The 22299-nt window shown below is 43.2% G+C and overlaps 1 pseudogene; it reads right to left on the reverse strand.

Moving 5' to 3' along the window:
• Positions 1–1201: 1201 nt before the first annotated feature.
• Positions 1202–22299, reverse strand: part of LOC111972222 (guanine nucleotide-binding protein G(i) subunit alpha-2-like) — a 78770-nt pseudogene continuing 57672 nt past the window's right edge.

Raw genomic sequence — 22299 nt, forward strand, 5'->3', positions numbered from 1 at the left:
ATCGCGTTGCCTACAGTTGGAAGAGCCCGAGTTTTGGAAGCGCGCTCTGTAATTACTAAATAGACKGTGCTTAATTTGAGCCGGATCCTGTACCTCTCCGTTTTGGACTGTTTTGTTCCGGAACCTATTTGACCGGATCCGGTACCTCTCCTTGCATGAAAAATAATGTACACTTTTTGCAAATTAAAAATTATAACAAAAGCGATCAAAGTTAATTCTAGTTGCCTCTTAGTTCATTCTCCCGCCCCCACAAAAAAACGTKATGTGAAAAAATAGYTTTTCAGCCTTGGCCTAGTATTCAAAGAGTTCATTTGGGTTGGTCTCAAACTGTTTGAGATCAACACGTGGTCCTGGTTGTGCGAGAAGCGCGCCAGTGTGTCTCACATAACTAGAATGAGATTCACTTTCTATAATCCCCCCCTCTCTACTCTGATAGACATGAGCCTGCAACTCTCATCTGTTCAGCGTTGCACTTCATTTATATCCMTATAGAATCATAGCCACGCGAAGGGTTCTGAACGAACTTCAGCACCCATGATACATTCAAATACATTTGCCAATGTTATATAATTACTGCTGTCTTCAGAAATAAATTAAATCATTCCGAATAGCCTACTACACCAGGAGAAAGACGATAATTTAGCGACCTCAGATTCTGTTTGTCAGTCAAAGTAGCCTGCCATTTCGAACATTTGTGCGGTATTAAAAAATAAGTCTCCAGTTAAMTAAAATTACGTAGAATTACATGAAATGCTTTTATAAAAMGCCAACATTTCCCCCATGTGTGCAACTTCTATAAAGTACTTTACTGCTCTGTCTGGTAAGCAAATGACTATTGACGTAAAGAGATGAAAATGAAACAACTCCAGTCTGTCTTTTAGTTATCAACATTGTTAACTTAATTGAGCGAACAGCAGCCTATCTTATTGGTACCCCGCGGAGAATATCCGCCATATCCCGGGTGAGTGGGCATATTCACTGTCTMTATCATTGGGTTAGTGCCACTTTCGTTTGTTTTTGGACAATAATTTCCTTTGCCAGGTTAGATGGACATCATATTGTATTTGTGACTCCCCTTTTCGTAGGCCGATTATATAGATCAGATAACACGTTTTTATTGATCTCGTTGTCAGTGCCATCAGAGTAGGTTACTCTGTAATTTTTGTAATAGGCATTTTTTTTAGTTTAAAAAATGCGTGCGCCCACTTGTGTGTCCTTCACCGGTAAGACATTAAATCTACTTTCACCCCTGCCAATGTGACATGTTTAGTTTAGCATGATGCTTTGTTTAAGAACCTACCTATTTTATGCATCAATTGTATTTCACTATAGAGGAGTAAGAAYTTCCATAGACTACCAGATAAATCCACAAGGTGGTGTACATTATGTACATTATGTACACCACCTTGTGGATTTATCTGGTAGTCTATGGAATTTCTTACTCCTCTATAGTGAAATACAATTGAACTGCACACAGCATGAACCCTCAAACTACCCCCATCCCCTTTCCACTCTCTGAATTACCTGAGGGAATGATTGCCTTGGCTGTTTGGGGGAGCCTATTGTTGTGCCAATGACTACAACATTCATGATATTCTTCACTAAATGGCAGTTTTACAATTCAAATGCTGGAGCTGGACTGTTACATTGTCCCCCAATCACTTTATTAGAAAGAGCAAGACTGTACATGTCCTCCTGTAGGCATCATTCACTCACCATCACAATCTGTATAGATCACTCCCTACTATAGGCAGATCATATACATAGCTGCACATTTGAATATACAAGCCCCCCATCATCCTCCCTTGTCAGTTTCTCAAGTATAGGATTACTGTATGTGTATGGGGGGTGAAGTGTTGTTTGGACGGTCGGTACAGTCCAATTTACATTTATGTACAATAGGATGTGCAATTTGTACCTTAAGTGGTGGGCTACTTAGCTTTAAGACCCCAATAAAATGTTATTAGCTGTTAAATGGCATTTTTACAGTGGAATATGTAGAAAAGTATATTACCCTAAAGACAGGCCAGGAGGATGGAAACTGACTTTATTTAAATTAAAACTTTATTTAAATTAAACAATAGTAGAACATTTAAACCATTTTAATATTTACCAAAAGACTATCATTGTTAATTTCTGTGCCATTATTGTGATCTATATTTTACCACTTCATTAGTCATGGGAATAGTATGGGAGTAGAAATAGCCCTAATTCACACTATGGAGAAAGCAAGTCTCTACAAGTAACAGGTATGAACAGATATCAAGGCACAAACATACTGCAAAAGACATGGATTGAAACAGAAAAAAAGGAAAGAAAAACAAATAATGTTAGGAAAGCACATCTATATTAAATATTGGTTAAAAATCTTTTATCTTCAAAACTGATACTTTTTTCTTAACTTTTTGTTATTATTTTCTAAAGGAATGTTACATTGTTTGTGAGAATGACAGAAATACAGCTATGATCATCTATGGACAGTCATGCAGAACGATAAGCGATATTATACAGCGAAGAATGTTGGCATCACGGTTGGGGTCAATTTGATTTAAATTCCAGTCAATTCAGGAAGTACATTGAAATTCCAATTCTCTTCAATGCTTTTCAATTAAGAAAATTTGAAATTGGAATTTGGTTTCCATTCTGAATTGAATGGAATTTAAATTAAATTGATCCCAAACCTTGTTGGCATTATGTAAACATTATCCCCCCAAYAATTCCTCACAATTTATGTTCTCGCTCCATACTTGTTTCCCTGTAAAAAAATAAGCTTAATGCAATTTAAAGTTTCATAAAATGCAGACATCTGTTAAAGTGAATGTATTTCTAACCTCTGATAATAGTTAAACAATAAAGATACAAGCGAAAAATTATAAATCTGAGATAAAATTTAGACTTGCCAGATATCAATAAAAAAAAGAGACACCTATCAAATTAAATATCTAACATACAAAGAAAATAAACAAAAACACAAAAACCACAAGCGGGAGAGGAGGACATGACGGTTGAGAATCAGTGATTGTTGGAATAATTCTGCAAGGCTTTTTTCCCCAACATCTCAGTCTGTTATGTTTGTTTCCATATAGAAAAGTGCCAGTACAGTGTGTCTGTGATGGTGGTGTGTCTGCCCACTCTCTCTCTCTATCCTCCAGGCAGCAGGCTCTCTGGGCTGTACTCCTGGAGGACATAGGTAGGAAAAGTCAGCTACCCCAGACATATGGCTGAGCAGATGTTAATTAGAGTTGAGATGTGCAGTTTGTGTATTTTTACAGGTAAGACATGCATGGGTTTTTAAAATGTGTCACATCTATGCTGTAGTGCCAAGTCAACCTAACCACCAGAAAACAAAATCACACCTCACACCTCAAAACTTTTTCATAAAACTGTCCCCTTTTATTTTTTGTCAGATGGTCCGGGACCATCTTCAGACAATTGCATTCTCTATCCTTAAAATACAGGATAAAATCTTGCTATGTCACAAAATTGCGCAGAACACAGGGCGCTAGTTAATTACCATATTGACTATTATATAATTTTAACATAGCCATTTAGTGACCAAAAGAGACATCACTAACATTGGATTAGCWGTTTGGTTTTCCATAATCTTTGTGCTCACCTTAGCTCCTCCTCTGGGCCTGCCTCCTCTGGGCCTGCCTCTAGAAGAGACCACAGTCCTTCAGGTTGTTCTTAATGATGACGTCGGTGACAGCGTCGAAGACAAACTGGACGTTCTTGGTGTCGGTGGCGCAGGTGAAGTGGGTGTAGATCTCCTTGGTGTCCTTCTTCTTGTTCAGGTCCTCAAACTTGGTCTGGATGTAACTGGCTGCCTCATCATATTTGTTGGCTCCTGAGTAGCGAGAGGTTAAAATGGTGAACAAAAAAACAAGCATTATAATGTGATGTGTGGCTGGACATTACAATGTAAGGCTTGATTCCTTGATAAACTACTATTAATCAATTATAAGTTGATATCTCTTGGAAATCGTCACTGGCAAGCTCAATATCCAAATCAAATCAAATTGTATTTGTCAAATGCGTCGAATACAACAGATGTAGACCTTACCGTGAAATGCTTACTTACAAGCCCTTAACTCTACTTCTTGAACTGAATTGTTGGTTAAGAAAATATTTACWAAATAAACWAAAGTAAAAAATAAAATAAAAAGTTAAATACAATAACAAAAACGAGACTATATACAGGGGGTACCGGTACCGAGTCAATGTGCAGGGGTACAGGTTAGTCGGGGWGGGTGTCAATGTAAATAGTCCGGGTGGCCATTTGATTAACTGTTCAGCAGTCTTATGGCTTATGGGTAGAAGCTGTTAAGGAGCCTTTTGGATCTAGACTTGGCACTCCGGTACCGCTTGCCATGCGATTGCTGAGAGAACAGTCTATGACTTGGGTGACTGGAGTCCTAGATTTTTTTTGGGGGGTCCTTCCTCTGACACCGCCTAGAAGTCCTGAATGGCAGAAAGCTTGGCTCCAGTGATGTACTGGGCTGTATGCACTACCCTCTGTACCGCCCTATGGCCGGATGCCGAGCAGTTGCCATACCAGGCGGTGATGCAACCGGCCAGGATGTTCTCGATGGTGCAGCTGTAAAACCTTTTGAGGATCTGGGGACCCGTGTCAAATCTGTTCAGTCTCCTGAGGGGGCAAAGGCGTTGTCATGACCCTCTTCACGAATTTCTTGGTGTGTTTGGAGCATGATAGTTTGTTGGTGATGTGGACACCAAGGAACTTGAAACTCTCGACTCGACCCACTACAGACCCATCAATGTGAATGGCCCTCCTTTTCCTGTATTCCACAATCATCGCCTTTGTCTTGCGCACGTTGAGGGAGAGGTTGTTGTCCTGGCACCACACTGCCAGGTCTCTGACCTCCCTATAGGCTGTCTAATCACTGTTGGTGATCAGGCCCACCACTATAGTGTCATCAGCAAACTTAATGATGGTGTTGGAGTCGTGCATGGCCACGCAGTTGTGGGTGAACAGGGAATACAGGAGGGGACTAAGCACGGACCCCTYAGGGGTCCCCGTGTTGAGGATCAGCTTGGCAGATGTGTTATTGGTTACCCTTACCACCTGGGGCGGCCAGTTAGGAAGTCCGGGATCCAGTTGCAGAGGGAGGTGTTTAGTCCCAGGGTCCTTAGCTTAGTGGTGAGCTTTGTGGGCACTATGGTGTTGAACGCTGAGCTGTAGTCAATGAACAYCATTCTCACATAGGTGTTCCTTTTGTCCAAGTGAGAAYGGGRAGGGTGGGTTGCGATTGATATTGCGTCTTCTGTGGATCTGTTTGGGTAGTATGCAAATTAGAGTGGGTCTAGGGTTTCTGGGATGAGGGTGTTGGTGTGAGCCATGACCAGCCTTTCAAAGCACTTCATGGCTACCGACGTTAGTGCTACGGGTCGGTAGTCATTTAGGCAGGTTACCTTCACTTTTGTGGGCACAGGGATTATGGTGGTCTGCTTTAAAAACATGTAGGTATTACAGACTTGGTCAGGGATAGGTTGAAAATGTTGGTGAAGACACTTGGCAGTTGGTCCGCCTATGCTCTGAGTACACGTCCTGGTAATCCATCTGGCCCCGCTGCTTTGGGAATGTTGACCTGTCTAAAGGTCTTGCTCACAACAGCTACGGAGAGCGTGATCACACAGTCGTCCGGAACAGCTGGTGCTCTKATGCATGCTTCAGTGTAGCTTGCCCCGAAGCGAGCATTAAATGCCTTTAGCCCCTATGCTAGGCTCGCGTCACTGGGCAGCTCGTGGCTGGGTTTCCCTTTGTAGTCCGTAATAGTTTTCAAGCCCTGCCACATCTGACGAGCATCAGAGCCGGTGTAGTAGGATTCAATCTTAGTCCTGTATTGATGCTTTGCCTGTTTGATGGTTCATCTGAGGGCATAGCAGGATTTCTTATAAGCGTCCGGATTAGTGTCCTTCGAAAAGGCTAGCAAGCTCTAGCCTTTAGCTCTGTACGGATGTTGCCTGTAATCCATGCAACATCCGCAACCTTTTATTACAGTTTTAAAATGTCCCATCGGTAGGATAGTCTCGAACGGAGCTCATCCAGTTTATTCTCCAGGGATTGCAAGTTGGCCAATAGAAGGATAGTAGAGGCGGGTTACCACACTCATGACGAATTCTCACAAGGCACCCAACTCTGCACCTCCAATATTATCTCACGGTTTCAATTTGCTGCTGCTAGAGCTACTACTGCTGCTGAAATAGTACAGCCTCAACCGTCACAACTACACTATTTCTCTGTCGGACTGCACTTCAACCTGCTGTACGTTACAGTCCTACAGACACATTGGAAGGCTTCTCTACCTGTGTACTCGGGTAAGATAGCTAGGGGGCTGCGTGTAATCTTCTCCTCAAACAGATCCTCTTGTTGAGGAAGAGGATGATGGAGGTCTCTGTGAACCACTTGTTGTTGCAGATGGAATCAAACAGCTTCATGCTCTCATGCATACGGTTCTGGTAGACAGAAGATGGGGAGAAATACTGGGTCACGTACAATTATTTACAGTTGAAGTCGAAGTTTACATACACCTTAGCCAAATACATTTAAGTGTGTCACAACTCCTGACATATAATCCTAGTAAAAATTCCTGTCTTAGGTCAGTTAGGATCACCACTTTATTTTAAGAATGTGAAATGTTAGAAATATAGTAGAGAGAATTATTTATTTCAGCTTTTATTTCTATCATATATTCCCAGTGGTCAGAAGTTTACATACACTCAATTAGTATTTGGTAGCATTTCCTTTAATTGTTTAACTTGGGTCAAACGTTTCAGGTAGCCTTCCACAAGCTTCCCACAATAAGTTGGGTGAATTTTGGCCCATTCCTCCTGACAGAGCTGGTGTAACTGAGTCAGGTTTGTAGGCCTCCTTGCTCGCACCACTACCTTTCAGTCTGCCACAAATTTTCTATAGGATTAAGGTCAGGGCTTTGTGATGGCCACTCCAATACCTTGACTTTGTTGTCCTTAAGCCATTTTGCACACACTTTGGACTATGCTTGGGTCATTGTCCATCTGGAAGACCATTTGCGACTAAGCTTTAAGTTCCTGACTGATGTCTTGAGATGTTGCTCCAATATATCCACATCATTTTCTACCTCATGATGCCATCTATTTTTGTGAAGTGCACACAGTCCCTCCTGCAGCAAAGCACACCCACAACATGATGCTGCCACCCCGCGTGCTTCAGGTTGGGATGGTGTTCTTCAGCTTGCAAGCTCCTTTTTCGCACCAAGTACGTTCATCTCTAAGAGACAGAATGCGTCTCCTTCCTGAGCGGTATGACGGCTGCGTTGTCCCATGGTGTTTATATTTGCGTACTATTGTTTGTACTGATGAACGTGGTACCTTCAGGCGTTTGGAAATTGCTCCCAAGGATGAACCAGACTTGTGGAGGTCTACAATTTGTTTTCTGAGGTCTTGGCTGATTTCTTTTGATTTCCCCATGATGTCAAGCAAAGAGGCACTGAGTTTGAAGGTAGGCCTTGAAATACATCCACAGGTACACTCCAATTGACTCAAATGATGTAAATTAATCTATCAGAAGCTTCTAAAAGCCATGACATCATTTTCTGAAATTTCCCAAGCTGTTTAAAGGCATAGTCAACTTAGTGTATGTAAACTTCTGACCCACTGAAATTGTGATACAGTGAATTATAAGTGAAATAATCTGTCTGCAAACAATTGTTGGAACAATTACTTGTGTCATGCACAAAGTAGATGTTCTATCCGACTTGCCAAAACTATAGTTTGTTAACAAGAAATTTGTGGAGTGGTTGAAAAACGAGTTTTAATGTCTCCAACCTAAGTGTATGTAAACTTCCGACTTCAACTGTATATAAACACTAGATGACAGAGAAGGAGRGTTGTGTTGAAGCCACTGTGCCTCCATCTTGGCACTCCCCCACAATAGTAAAACAAATATTTAGGAAGCTATAGAAAGCATTTACATAACTTTTTGCCACATGTATTCTATTACGGACACCTTAACACATACTTTTAATTTATATTATGTGATCTAAACATAAAAAAAAAAATCTATAGTATTTTCCTTAAACTATTTTGATTACAAATATTTACTGTCCACAATACAACAATAAAATACCTAAATCTTGTAATTTTGTCCTTGAAACATTTAATTGAAATACTGTAGAATTCCATTCATTCCTATGGAGGCCTGCTCCTACTGGTGAGTACCAATATGGCCAACCGGTGGCCTCTCAATGGCCAAAACATAGAATCAGCAAGGGTTTATTTAAATGATAATGCCTGAAAAGCCGGTGTTTGGAGGATATATTGGCACAGGTGTTGTTAATCGAGGGCCAGCAAACCGTGCCAATATATCCTCCAAGGGCATTATCACTTTTATACGGGTTACCAACATATTAAAATAATGATTTACATATTATCATTAAAAACATTCATTTGATTAATTTATTCATACTATTTCATCCTTCCACAAGATATAGTCCTAACACAAATCTAGGGTTGCTACCCAAGCCGGCTGGTCGTTTGTTCTATCGGTTTGGTTGCCAGAGACGCGACGCAGTCGTTCAGTCTTTTTGTTCTGTATCTATGGACACAACCCAGTCGTCCGCTCTAAATGTTCCATTGCCATACCGGCTAGCAACGTTSTTATCCCTTGCTTGCTAGCTAGCCAACTACAGCTAGCATACAGTCACGTCAAACAGTGCAGCCAGAATAACAACAGTAGCATTTGCATTTGTTTAAGCTGTTTTCTYATGACATTTATTTGGATACATCTATAACAATGAGCTAATGAGGTGCGATTTTGCCTGGCATAGAAAATCTGCTCTCTCAACAGTACACTGTTGTTCAGAGGAGCTAGCCAACAATACAGCTAACACAATTACTTCAATCTGAAGCTGGAAAGACTAGCCGCACTACGTTTCATTTGACCTTTTTTCAATTGACATTTCTTTGTATATATTCATAAAAATGATGCCAGCTGATTCATGATTTAGACTGGATGAGAAACGCTGCATGCCTGTCTGTCTCGTCCCAACTCCCGACACATTCATTACTATGGGACAGCTGGAGATCAAATTTGAATATTGAAACAATGTTGCAAATGTCGGAGAAACAGACAGCAAGGTTTATACAAATCTCTACTGTTAAAAACAAATTGCTAGTCTAAAAGACATGTGAGCTAATGTCTCAATGCTTTTTATAGTGGATGTCAAGTTTATAAATTGCCTGGCTGYGCTGATGAGACAGCGGATTTCGCAGTCAGATGGAACAGAGTAAATAGGCATTTTAACATCATAGATTTAGCCGGTGGTAACTTGTGGAATAGACACTGGCTGGAATGCGATTTTAACCAATCAGCATTCAGGATTAGACCCACCCATTGTATAAATACATCCCATAGGGCGGCGGACAATTGGCCAAGAGTGGTCCGGGTTAGGGGAGGGTTTGGCCGGGGTAGGCCTTCATTGTAAAATTAATAATGTGTTTTTAACTGACTTGCCTAGTTAAATAAAGGTTAAATAAAATAAATACAAAATTGGTCACATCACATCCAAAGACATCAACTAAAGGATAAAACATAGAGGTTGCCACAAGGGGGCATTAACACCTCATTTTAAATCTAGCTGTATAGGGTAGTGGTACAGTATGTCTTTTGTGAATGTGTCTATGCTTTCTTCTTTCTCACTGCAGTAGTGGAGATGGATGGAGAAGCCGAGTGTGTCTGTGTGGTGTGAGGGGGATGGTGAGAGGAAACATATTGTTCAAGCAGACTGTTAAAAATAGATGAATGTGCTGTATAAAAAAAGGACTGACTGAAAGGAAGTAAAACAGGTGAACATCCATAGAAGTAAACGAATGGCCTATTTGGTCCTAAGAATTTGTGAGCTATAGCATATCAACAAGACTATTAAATTAATGTGGGATCAAGTTGTTACACTCTCTCACAAAATGCAGTGTCTGTGAGGTAGGATGGTTCCTCCCATCAAGTATTTGTCCTGTACTTACATAAGTGGTGTATTGATTGGGTGCTTGACACCACAGTGAGGAAAACAAATGGCTCGTTGCACAGAAATTAGATGCTATCTAAGCAGCTTGAACCACTCCACAGGTTAAGTCATCAACCCACACTTCAGTAAGCAGTGTGTGCAGTATATCACGTACACCCCTATATAATAAAATCGATCTAATCTAATAGCCTATTCCAGTGCACATATCTTGTTAAACAAAATGTAGAGAAGTAATATTTGCTTTATAATATGTAAAGCATATGGGTGTTTTGGTACCAGATGACAAGTATACGTATGACCAGTTGATAATGTGTGGATCACAGAAATATTGTCTATTTCCAAGGTGTGGATAAGATAGGTGACTCTTCCTCCTCACCATCTCCTCATCCTCAGCCAGCACCAGGTCATAAGCACTCAGCGCCACACAGAAGATGATGGCTGTGACTCCTTCAAAGCAGTGGATCCATTTCTTCCTCTCTGAGCGCTGGCCGCCCACGTCAAACATCCTGCAGGAGAGGCGGAGAGAGGGATGAGTGGAAAGAGAGAGCGGTGGAGATATGTATGAGGGTTAAGAGGGAGAGAGGAATGAGGGTAAAGAGGGAGAGAGGTTGAGAGATGGATGAGGAGAAAGAGAGGGAGAGATGGATGAGGAGAAAGAGGGAGAGAGAGGAATGGAGAGATGGATGAGGGTAAAGAGGAGAGAGGATGGAGAGATGGATGCGGGTAAAGAGGGAGAGAGGATGGAAGATGGATAGGGAAAGAGGGAGAGAGGATGGAGAGATGGATGAGGGTAAAGAGGGAGAGAGGATGGAGAGATGGATGAGGGTAAAGAGGGAGAGAGGATGGAGAGATGGATGAGGGTAAAGAGGGAGAGAGGATGGAGAGATGGATGAGGGTAAAGAGGGAGAGAGGATGGAGAGAGGTGGAGAGAGACATGAAGGTAGTAACACCGAAAAAGAAAGAGAGAAAAGATAAGGTGAAGAACAGAGAGGAGAGAAGTAGAGAAGAAAAAGAGAGTGTGATAAGGGGAAGAAAGATAGAGAGAAAGTGAGGGTGACATTCCATCTCAGGCTATGCATTAACATTTCATGAGGTTGTTCTGAGTACAAAGGCAGCTGGGGAGAGAGACAGACAGAGATCCATTAGATACGCTGGACCGTGATAAAAGACTACAGGGCCAACACTGCTACAGGAAGCCCTCAGGGGCCATATGTATCAAGGCGTCTCAGGGTAGGAGTGCTGATCTAGGATCAGGTTCCCCTCTGTCCATGCAATACATTCCGTTTTGATTGAAAGGGAAAACTGCTCCTAACACAGCAACTTCTTCTACTCTGAGATGCTTGGCTTCTACTCTGAGATGCTTGGCTTCTACTCTGAGATGCTTGGCTTCTACTCTGAGATGCTTGGCTTCTACTCTGAGATGCTTGACTTCTACTCTGAGATGCTTGGCTTCTACTCTGAGATGCTTGACTTCTACTCTGAGATGCTTGGCTTCTACTCTGAGATGCTTGGCTTCTACTCTGAGTGTTCAGACGCTTGAACACTGGAGACACATTAGACTGTTACACCAGGTGTCTACCAGAAGAACTGGGAGAGAGATGACGAGGCTCTACCACGTGAGCCCACCACACAGATGAGGTGACATTGGTTGTTAGGGAAGGCAGGCGCTGAGGTCATACCCCTGCTTGAGCTGTGATTAGTGCGAACAACACAGCCTTTCTATCACACGTTAATGGACATTGATGTGAAGGTAGATTCTAGAGCTGACCCACTATTCCACATAAAGCTTCATCCTGCAACAAACTMGGCTTTCACAGGCTCAGACATACAAGATTAAGATTACCTAGTTTAGAACTGAGTAACAGGTTTGACTGTCCCATGACTCTGTCAACAACACAAATGTCAATGACTTGGCATGGAATAATCTGTACCCGTATTCTGTTATCATTTGGCAATGTTCTTGAAATTTCCATTGTGAACGAGTGTTAATTTCCCATGTACAGGTTCACCAAGACCAGTGTGTATTTAAAGGGACTGTGTCCAGTATGCTTCATTAGTTTGAGGTATTCATTTCAGAATGGGTAGTGTGCTGTAATGCGGCTGTTGCTGTTCTGCCTCTGTGGGGAATGGACTCAGGGAGAGGGTGGGTGGGTCATAGAGAACAATATTACTTAATGTGCTTCTACACCTGCATTGCTTGCTGTTTGGTGTTTTAGGCTGGGTTTCTGTACAGTACTTTGAGATATCAGCTGATGTAAGAAGGGCTATATAAATACATTTGATTTGAACAGGGTCACAGCAAATGAGGAGAGAGCATAGACAGTAGTGTAAAAAAATATAAACGGACAAAAGCGCTGACATCTCCGGTYAGTGGAGACTGCTGATAGACATGATTGTGAAGCTTAGGAACATGGCAGCCAAAGTGACAGCCAGTGAGAGACAGGTGGAGGTATGGTTAAAGTGACTATGCATATAACATAAACAGAGAGTAGCAGCAGCGTAAAAGAGGGGTATCCGGGTCAGACAACCGTGTCTATGGGGATCGCGATAATCACAGCAGCTTTAGTGGCTTCCTCTTTGTGAGGAGAACAACACAAGCTCTAAAGACAGAAACATTGCTAGAGAATATGGAGAAGGTAACACAAAAGAAACAAACACTATTTTAGTATGTCTTCTTTTCACTATCTCTCCCTCAACCAAATGTCTCAGTTGTCATTTCTATGCCATTCATTCATTCTGTTGTTATTTTCCCGGAGAGGAGTTTCCATAGCTACAGCCAACAGGACAGAGATATAAAGAGGTGACTCTTTTCTTATCAATTGTCTCCATGTATTGTTCATCCCAGACAACGTGTCTGTGAGGCAGTGACGGAAGGTAAATGTCAGCCTCGCGCAGCGCTCTGAGTTTATCTGGAACTTGGTCACTGTGGATTACAAAAAGAAAACCAGCCCCGTCGAGGACCAGGATGTCTTGCTCCCAGACAGGCTAAACAACTTTTTTGCCCGCTTTGAGGACAATACAGTGCCACTGACACGGCCCCCTACCAAAACCTGCGGGCTCTCCTTCACTGCAAGCCGAGGTGAGTAAAACATTTAAACGTGTTAACCCTCGCAAGGCTGCAGGCCCAGACGGCATTCCCAGCCGCGTCCTCAGAGCATGCGCAGACCAGCTGGCTGGTGGTTTACGGACATATTCAATCAATCCTTATCCCAGTCTGCTGTTCCCACATGCTTCAAGAGGGCCACCATGTTTCCTGTTCCCAAGAAAGCTAAGGTAACTGAGCTAAACGACTACCGCCCCGTAGCACTCACTTCCGTCATCATGAAGTGCTTTGAGAGACTAGTCAAGGACCATATCACCTCCACCCTACCGGACACCCTAGACCCACTCCAATTTGCTTACCGACCCAATAGGTCCACAGACGACGCAATCGCAACCACACTGCACACTGCCCTAACCCATCTGGACAAGAGGAATACCCATGTGAGAATGCTGTTCATCGATTACAGCTCAGCATTTAACACCATAGTACCCTCCAAACTCGTCATCAAGCTCGAGACCCTGGGTCTCGACCCCGCCCTTGCAACTGGGTCCTGGACTTCCTGACGGCCGCCCCCAGGTGGTGAGGGTAGGTAACAACATCTCCACCCCGCTGATCCTCAACACTGGGGCCCCACAAGGGTGCGTTCTGAGCCCTCTCCTGTACTCCCTGTTCACCCACGACTGCGTGGCCATGCACGCCTCCAACTCAATCATCAAGTTTGCGGATGACACTACAGTGGTAGGCTTGATTACCAACAACGACGAGACGGCCTACAGGGAGGAGGTGAGGGCCCTCGGAGTGTGGTGTCAGGAAAATAACCTCATACTCAACGTCAACAAAACAAAGGAGATGATTGTGGACTTCAGGAAACAGCAGAGGGAGCACCCCCCTATCCACATCGACGGGTCAGTAGTGGAGAAGGTGGAAAGTTTTAAGTTCCTCGGTGTACACATCACGGACAAACTGAATTGGTCCACCCACACAGACAGCGTTGTGAAGAAGGCGTAGCAGCGCCTCTTCAACCTCAGGAGCTGAAGAAATTCGGCTTGTCACCAAAAGCACTCACAAACTTCTACAGATGCACAATCGAGAGCATCCTGTCGGGCTGTATCACCGCCTGGTACGGCAACTGCTCCGCCACAACCTAAGGCTCTCCAGAGGTAGTGAGGTCTGCAGAACGCATCACCAGGGGCAAACTACCTGCCCTCCAGGACACCTACACCACCCGATGTCACAGGAAGGCCATAAAGATCATCAAGGACAACAACCACCCAAGCCACTGCCTGTTCACCCCGCTATCATCCAGAAGGCGAGGTCAGTACAGGTGCATCAAAGCAGGGACCGAGAGACTGAAAAAACAGCTTCTATCTCAAGGCCATCAGACTGTTAAACAGCCACCACTAACATTTAGCGGCGCGCTGCCAACATACTGACTCAACTCCAGCCACTTTAAAAATGGGAATTGATGGAAATTATGTAAAAATGTACACTAGCCACTTTAAGCAATGCCACTTAATACAATGTTTACATACCCTACATTACCCATCTCATATGTATATACTGTACTCTATATCATCTACTGCATCTTGCCATCTTTATGCAATACATGTACCACTAGCCACTTTAAACTATGCCACTTTATGTTTACATACCCTACAGTACTCATCTCATACGTATATACCGTACTCTATACCATCTACTGCATCTGCCATGCCGTTCTGACCACCACTCATTCATATATCTTTATGTACATATTCTTTATCCCTTTACACTTGTGTGTGTGTGTAAGGTAGTATAGTGTGAATTGTTAGGTTAGATTACTGTTGGTTATTACTGCATTGTCGGAACTAGAACACAAGCATTTCGCTACACTCGCATTAACATCTGCTAACCATGTGTATGTGACTAATAAAATTTGATTTGATTTGATTTGTGGACTCATATCAGACCACTCAGACAGACGGACGGACAGGCAGGCAGACAGTGACAGGCAGAGGCAGACACACAAACAGGCAGACAGGAATGGCCCGATTTATCACCATGTTTCCCATCGTCTATCTGGCTGTTAAAAGCACTGAAACTTGAACGGATCTCCCATTGTATCAGATGTACTTGTTAAACAGTGTTAACATCTGCTGCTCACAGCCAGGAGGTAGAGGGTGTCTCACAACACTTCCTGGTCAGCCATATGCACATGCCATATAAGACACGCACATGTGGTACACACACAAACCATACACTTGGACATAGCACCTTTTTTTCGAAGAGCGTAGACTTCATGGGATATCTAGAACCTTAAAGGGTTCTTCGTTTTTCCCCTTTTTGGTTGCAGGTAGAACCGTTTTGGTTCCATGTAGAACCCTTTCTACAGAGGATTCTACATGGAACCAAAAATAGTTCTCCTCTGGGGACAGCCAAAGAACCCTTTTGGAACCTTTTTTCATCCACAGCAAGTTAAAAACAAGGGGACAGAGGGAATAGACCAGGATATTTGTGTACTGGATCCATTGTTTTCTCATTAATGTAATAAGGTAATGGTCAGTTACATGTTTGCCCCTGTCCCAACACAAAGTCATCCAGATATAGAGACTGACACTATTCAGGGTTGTTCTAAGAGCCCTTACTTGAAGTGTAGGTCCTTGAAGGTGAAGTGTGTCTCCACGATGCCGGTGGTCTTCACTCTGGTCCGCAGCACGTCCTGCTGTGTGGGGATGTAGTCTGATTTGGCTATCCTCTCCATTTCATTCAGGTAGCTGTGAGGACCACACACACAGGATGATGATGAGGGCGGACACATACACATTGGCAAGCACACACCCACACACACACACACACACACACACACACACACACACATCCAAGCAGAGGCACTCAAGCAGATACACCACAGCTGTTGTCTGTTGTTGTGTTTTAGCACAACAGTGATTCTGGATTGGTTCTGTTGGGTTCATGCACGACCACAGAGTCCAAGTGTTCTGTGTTTGTGTATGATACGTCTCTCTCTTTCGCTCAACTTTCTCAAAGGTTTTTACCAATGATGTATATAAACCCTGGATTGCTGACGCTATGTTTTGGCCATTGAAAGTCTTTGACGCCACCGGTCGGCCATATTGGTACTCCTCAGTAGGAACAGTACTCCATAGGAATGAATGGAATTCTACAGTATTTCAATTAAATGTTTCCAAGGACAAAAATATATGTATGTAAGTATTTTGTTGTTGTAGTGGGGATAGTAACATTAGTACTCTAACAAAAAAATATACTTGAAGGAAAATGTTTCTACATATTTTCATATTATGTTTAGCTCACATAATATCATTTAGAAGTATGCAAGTGTCTGTAATAGATCAAACATGTAATAAATGTATGTAGACATTAATAAATTAATTTTTATAGCTTCCAAATAATTTTTTACCAAGATGGCTGCGCAGTGGCTTCAATACAGCGCCCCCTGTCAGTCATCCACGGTTTATACACATCATTGGTTTTTATGCATGACATTTTAAGCATTATGGAAAGCAAAATGGGTAATTTGAGCTGCAATCCATGATGGGTAGAATTCCCAGAGCTGTCAATGGGAGTTAAAATGAGATCAGCCGCTCAAATCGAAAATCTAAATCAAATTTATTTGTCACATGCGCCGAATACAACAGGTGTAGACTTTACCGTGATATGCTTACTTACGAGCTCTTTCCCAACAATGTAGAGTTAAAAAGAACAATTTGCAAATAAAAAAAAGGAAATAGTAACACAATAAAATAACAATAACGAGACTATATACAAGGAGTACAGGTATCTAGTCAATGTGCAGGGGTACGAGGTATTTGAGGTAATTGAGGTGATATGTAGGTAGTGGTAAAAGTGACAAGGCAATCAGGATAGATAATAAACTGAGTAGCAGCAGCGTATGTGAAGAGTGTGAAAGTGTGTCTATGTGTGAGTGGCGTCAATATGCATGTGTGTTTTGTGCGTGTCAGGGTATGTAGTGGTGTGTCTGTGTGTGTTAGAAGTTTCAGTGTAGTGTAGTGTGTGTGTGTGTGTGTGTGTGTGTGTGTGTGTGTGTGGTTGTGTGTGTGTGTGTGTGTGGTGTGTGTGTGTGTGTGTGTGTGTGTGTGTGTGTGGTGTGTGTGTGGGTGTGTGTGTGTGTGTGGTGTGTAGGTAGAGTCCAGTGAATGTGCATAGAGCCAGGGGGGTCAATAAAAAAAAGGGGGTCAATGCAAATAGTTTGGGTAGCCATTTAATTAACTGTTCAGCAGTCTAATGGCTTTGAGGTAGAAGCTGTTTAGGAGCCTTTTGGTCACAGACTTTGCGATCCAGTACAGCTTGCCATGCGGTAGCAGAGAAAACAGTCTATGACTTGGGTGACTGGAGTCTTCGACAATTCTTTGGACTTTCCTCTGACACCGCCTAGTATATAGGTCCTGGATGGCAGGAAGCTTGGCCCCAGTGATGTACTGGGCCATACGCACTATCCTCTGTTGCGCCTTACAGATGCCGAGCAGTTACCATACCAGGCGGTGATGCACCCAGTCAGGATGCTCTCGATGGTGCAGCTTGTAGAACTTTTTGAGGATCTGGGGACCCATGCCAAATCTTTTCAGTCTCCTGAGGGGGAAAAGGTGTTGTCGTGCCCTCTTCACGACTGTCTTGGTGTGTTTGGACCATGATAGTTTGTTGGTGATGTGGACACCAAGAAACTTGAAACTCTCAACCCGCTCAACTACAGCCCCCTGTTATGTTAATGGGGCCTGTTCGGTCACCATGGAGTTGAGTTTAGTCTGCTACCTGTGGAGTGTTATGTCAGGTTTCACACYTCAGCAGATGGGAGAGGAGATGAGAGCAGTAGAGAAGAGGAGAATCTAGACACAGACCTCCTCTGTTACCATCAATCAGAACACAATACCATCATACATCAGTCTAATGGGAGGCTGGCCAGAGGTTTTACACACTCCTGATTAAACCTGATATGAGACAGACAAGCCACCAATCAATCTAACTGCCACTGTGATTGCATCAGGGTAAACACCCAGTCTTCTCTGTGATCCGACCTTTAAGAATCAACTCATTCTCTTAATGTGTTTGTAATAATGTTATTAAAAAGGAAATTGGCAGACAAAGCAGAGTTGTTAAGCTGTATGCAAAGTAGACAGGGTTTTGTTTTCCAGGTTGAATAAAAAGTAAACAAGCAGCAGGAGGAGATAGAGAGTAGCTCTAACTGGTGTTGGTCTCCTGGTCACATTTATTTGTATTGTGGTAGCGCGAGGGTGCGTGTGCAGGTGCAGATTGCATACTGAGTGAACTAGAGGGAGGTAAGGAGGGAGGGGATGGAGGGAGGTGGGTTATATTGAGAAACATTGAGCGTACCACTCCTTCAAGGGAGTTGTTGACATTGAAGGTCATGGAGTTGTTGTCATGTTGTGTTGCTGCCAGGTTGTGTTGCTGCCATGTTGTGTTGCTTCCATGTTGTGTTGCTGCCATGTTGTGTTGCTGCCATGTTGTGTTGTTGCCAGGTTGTGTTGCTGCCATGTTGTGTTGCTGCTATGTTTGTGCTGGCATGTGTGTGCTGCAGTTGTGTTGCTGCATGTGTTGGCCGTGTTGTACTCATGTGTGGCCAATGTTGTGTGGTTGCCATGTTGTGTTGTTGCCAGGTTGTGTTGCTGCCATGTTGTGTTGCTGCCATGTTGTGTTGTTGTCATGTTGTGTTGCTGCCATGTTGTGTTGCTGCCATGCTTGTGTTGCTGCCAGGTTGTGTTGCTGCCAGGTTGTGTTGCTGCCCATGTTGTGTGCTGCAGTTGTTGGTTGCTGCCATGTTGTGTTGCTGCCAGGTTGTGTTGCTGCCATGTTGTGTTGCTGCCATGTTGTGTTGTTGCCAGGTTGTGTTGCTGTCTTAGGTCTCTCTTTATCTAGTGTTGTGGTGTCTCTTTTATCACAATGTGCGTTTTGTCCTACATTTATTTATAATCTCAGCCCCCGTCCCACAGGAGGCCTCTTGCTAGGCCTCATTGTAAATAAGAATGTGTTCATAATTGAAACACACTATGTCTACTCACTATGCGGCTGAGTCGTTGAGCTGGTACTCCCTGGAGCGCGTGAAGCAGCCTTGCACCCCGCTGTCGGCCCACAGGCGGCGGATCACTTTGGACAGGTCGTTGGGCAGGATGCCCTGCGCCTCAGCAGCAGCCGACAGGGCAAAGAGCTGGCGGGCATCGTCCTGCAGGGGGCGGGAGGGGACAGGAGAGGGACATTATGGGCAAAGCTAGGAGGCTGCAGGTACCACGTACCACAGTGCTAGGGAACAGTTATTGCTACAGACACAGAGGTAGAGGGCTAATGTTTAAATCTGAGGACGGAGGGAGAACCCATATTATCACCAAATGTACAGCCAACAGTCTGTCAAACTTTAGTTTTTTAGAGCAGTGAGGTATGGCTGTGTGTAAGGACCTCTGGGGAGAGGATTTGACAAAGCAAGCGCATCTACAGTGATGATGCAAGATCTCATCATAAATCGTTAAAGGGTCTCTCTAACCATAAGAGACAATGATTGAGTGAACCAGATTAAACTAATAAATATTGGGTTGTTTTGACAGGTGGCCAATGAGGCCAGGTAATCTACACTGTGTGGATGGCTAATATGGGAGATATATTGGTGTCTGTGGACAAGGCGTCTGGATGATAAATAATGTAGTGTTGTAATAAAGTGTGCCAGTGGAAGTCAGTGGCAGGCAGGATATATATTTCCTCTGGGTGTTTCTCCCTCTACCATCTGTGTACTGCAGTGGAGGCTGCTGAGGGGAGGACGGCTCATAATAATGGCTGGAACGGAGCAAATGGAATGGCATCAAACCATTCCACTTATTCTGCTCCAGCCATTACCATGAGCCTGTCCTCCCCAATTATGGTYCCACCAGCCTCCCGTGGTGTAGTGTAAATAGACAGGGATGATTGGTGTGATGGCGATGATGACACAGCACAGTTCAGTCGCCAATGTGAAGATAATGAGTTTAGTTAAGTTTATTAGGATGTGTGCAGCAGCTACTCTTTCTGGGGTCCACACAGAACATACAAATACATGACAGAGTACAGAACACTTATAGACAAGAACATCATAAGAGAACCAGACCCCTCCATGCCCAGAGACTCAGCAGAGCAGACAGATGAACAGCTGGCTAGGCTCAGAGAACCAGACTCCTCCATGCCCAGAGACTCAGCAGAGCAGACGGATGAACAGCTGGCTAGGCTCAGAGAACCNTCCATGCCCAGAGACTCAGCAGAGCAGACGGATGAACAGCTGGCTAGGCTCAGAGAACCAGACCCCTCCATGCCCAGAGACTCAGCAGAGCAGACAGATGAACAGCTCTGCATACTGTCCACTGAACCAACACCTCTCCACCCACACACACATACAGTATGCATATCTGTTGTGTCACCTGTTTCCATAATAGCAAATTAGCAAAGCTCAAATTTAATAATCAATCAATTTAGTGAACTGGAACAAAATGGTAATACATGTACAGTTCAATTTGAGACTGGGAGTGCAGTTCACAGAGGATATTTTGCCATGTTTTCAGCATCTTTCTCTGGATTTGAAATGACAAAGCAAATGAAATGACACAGCATATGGAGGCTCGATTTCCTCTCCCTGGGAACTGTGCTTACGATGACTCATTGAGACAATTCTGGGCACCAGTACCCGTGTGTGTGTGCGTCCGTGCATGCCTGCGTGTACGAGTGTGTGTGTGTGTCTATGCAATGTTCTATGTGTGTTCTTGTGCATCACTGTCTAAAGTATGCATACATGTTGTCTGTTGTCTAATGTACTGTATGAGAGTATGTTTATGGCAGCCGGGGCCCTAAATGCCTGCATAGGAGACAGAGCAAGTATCAATACGTCCAGTGGCATGAACGATGGTCTGAGGACACAAAGGTGTGTACCCATCCATCCTCCCGTAATGACCACGGCAGCCTCTCTCCTCAGCCCTGTATCCCTGTTAGACCCTCAGGCCATGCAGGAGACTAGATTACAGTAGTAAAGCACATTCACCCATCCTCCAGCTACAGACTCAAGACTGAAGCCCTCTGACATATACTGTAATACACGTGAGCTTCCTGAAAATGTGTTAGCCCTCTGAGAAACACGTTGACAGTTTGTTCACAGTATGGATGGGCATTTTAAATGTTTTGACTCTTTGAGTACTACCATAGTTTTTTGTTATATACTTGAGTACTAATGGAAAAATATATATTTTTTGGAAAACATTTGAAAAAATATGGGCATTTATCAATACCAACAGTGCGCAACAATGCTTCATTTATTATAAGCATTAGAGATAAATCCTAATTGCTAAATTACCCCATATATATTCACACACACAAACAAAGTGCCATTTAAGATTCATTATATTATATCGTGCAACACAATCTTCAAAAAAGGACTAACCAGCAATGTGGGGCTTGCTTGTAGAAGCCTATGACTGAAATGGCATTGCCTTCTTTTGTTAATTTAGCAGACAAGACGCTCTTATTTCACAAGCCCTTATCACAGTCAAGACACACCTATGTTATAGTAAAAAACATGTAACAGAATAAAATAGAACAAAATATTTTCCAAATGAAAAAACCTGCCAGTGTGAAGTGACACAGATCTCGCATCTGGAAAAGTTATTATCAAAGATTTGAAATAGGGCTACACTTAGCGAGTTAAAAATAAATAKATCTGGATTACAAAACTAAATGTCGATATACAGATGTTCGATTTAGTTTATTCTGCCTGTTCTTTGGACTTTTCAAAATGGATGAACAATTCAACATTGAACACTGCATGTTGTTGTTACGGCCACTACATCAGTTTGGGGAGTAGGCCGAGGTTTAATGATTCMGATGAAAATACGCGATACTCSTTAGGGTTGTGCAAAGGAAACAAAACACGAAGCGGATTTCACTTCTTTTGGAACATTTTTTTACATTTTTACATTTTAGTCATTTAGCAGACGCTCTTATCCAGAGCGACTTACAGTAGAGTGCATACATTTTTATTACATTTTTACATACTGAGACAAGGATATCCCTACCGGCCAAGAGCAGACGCTCTTATCCAGAGCGACTTACAGTAGAGTGCATACATTTTATTACATTTTTTTTACATACTGAGACAAGGATATCCCTACCGGCCAAACCCTCCCTACCGGCCAAACCCTCCCTAACCCGGACGACGCTATGCCAATTGTGCGTCGCCCA

The sequence above is a fragment of the Salvelinus sp. IW2-2015 genome, linkage group LG13 (genome assembly GCF_002910315.2).
Source record: "Salvelinus sp. IW2-2015 linkage group LG13, ASM291031v2, whole genome shotgun sequence".
Lineage (NCBI taxonomy): Eukaryota > Metazoa > Chordata > Actinopteri > Salmoniformes > Salmonidae > Salvelinus > Salvelinus sp. IW2-2015.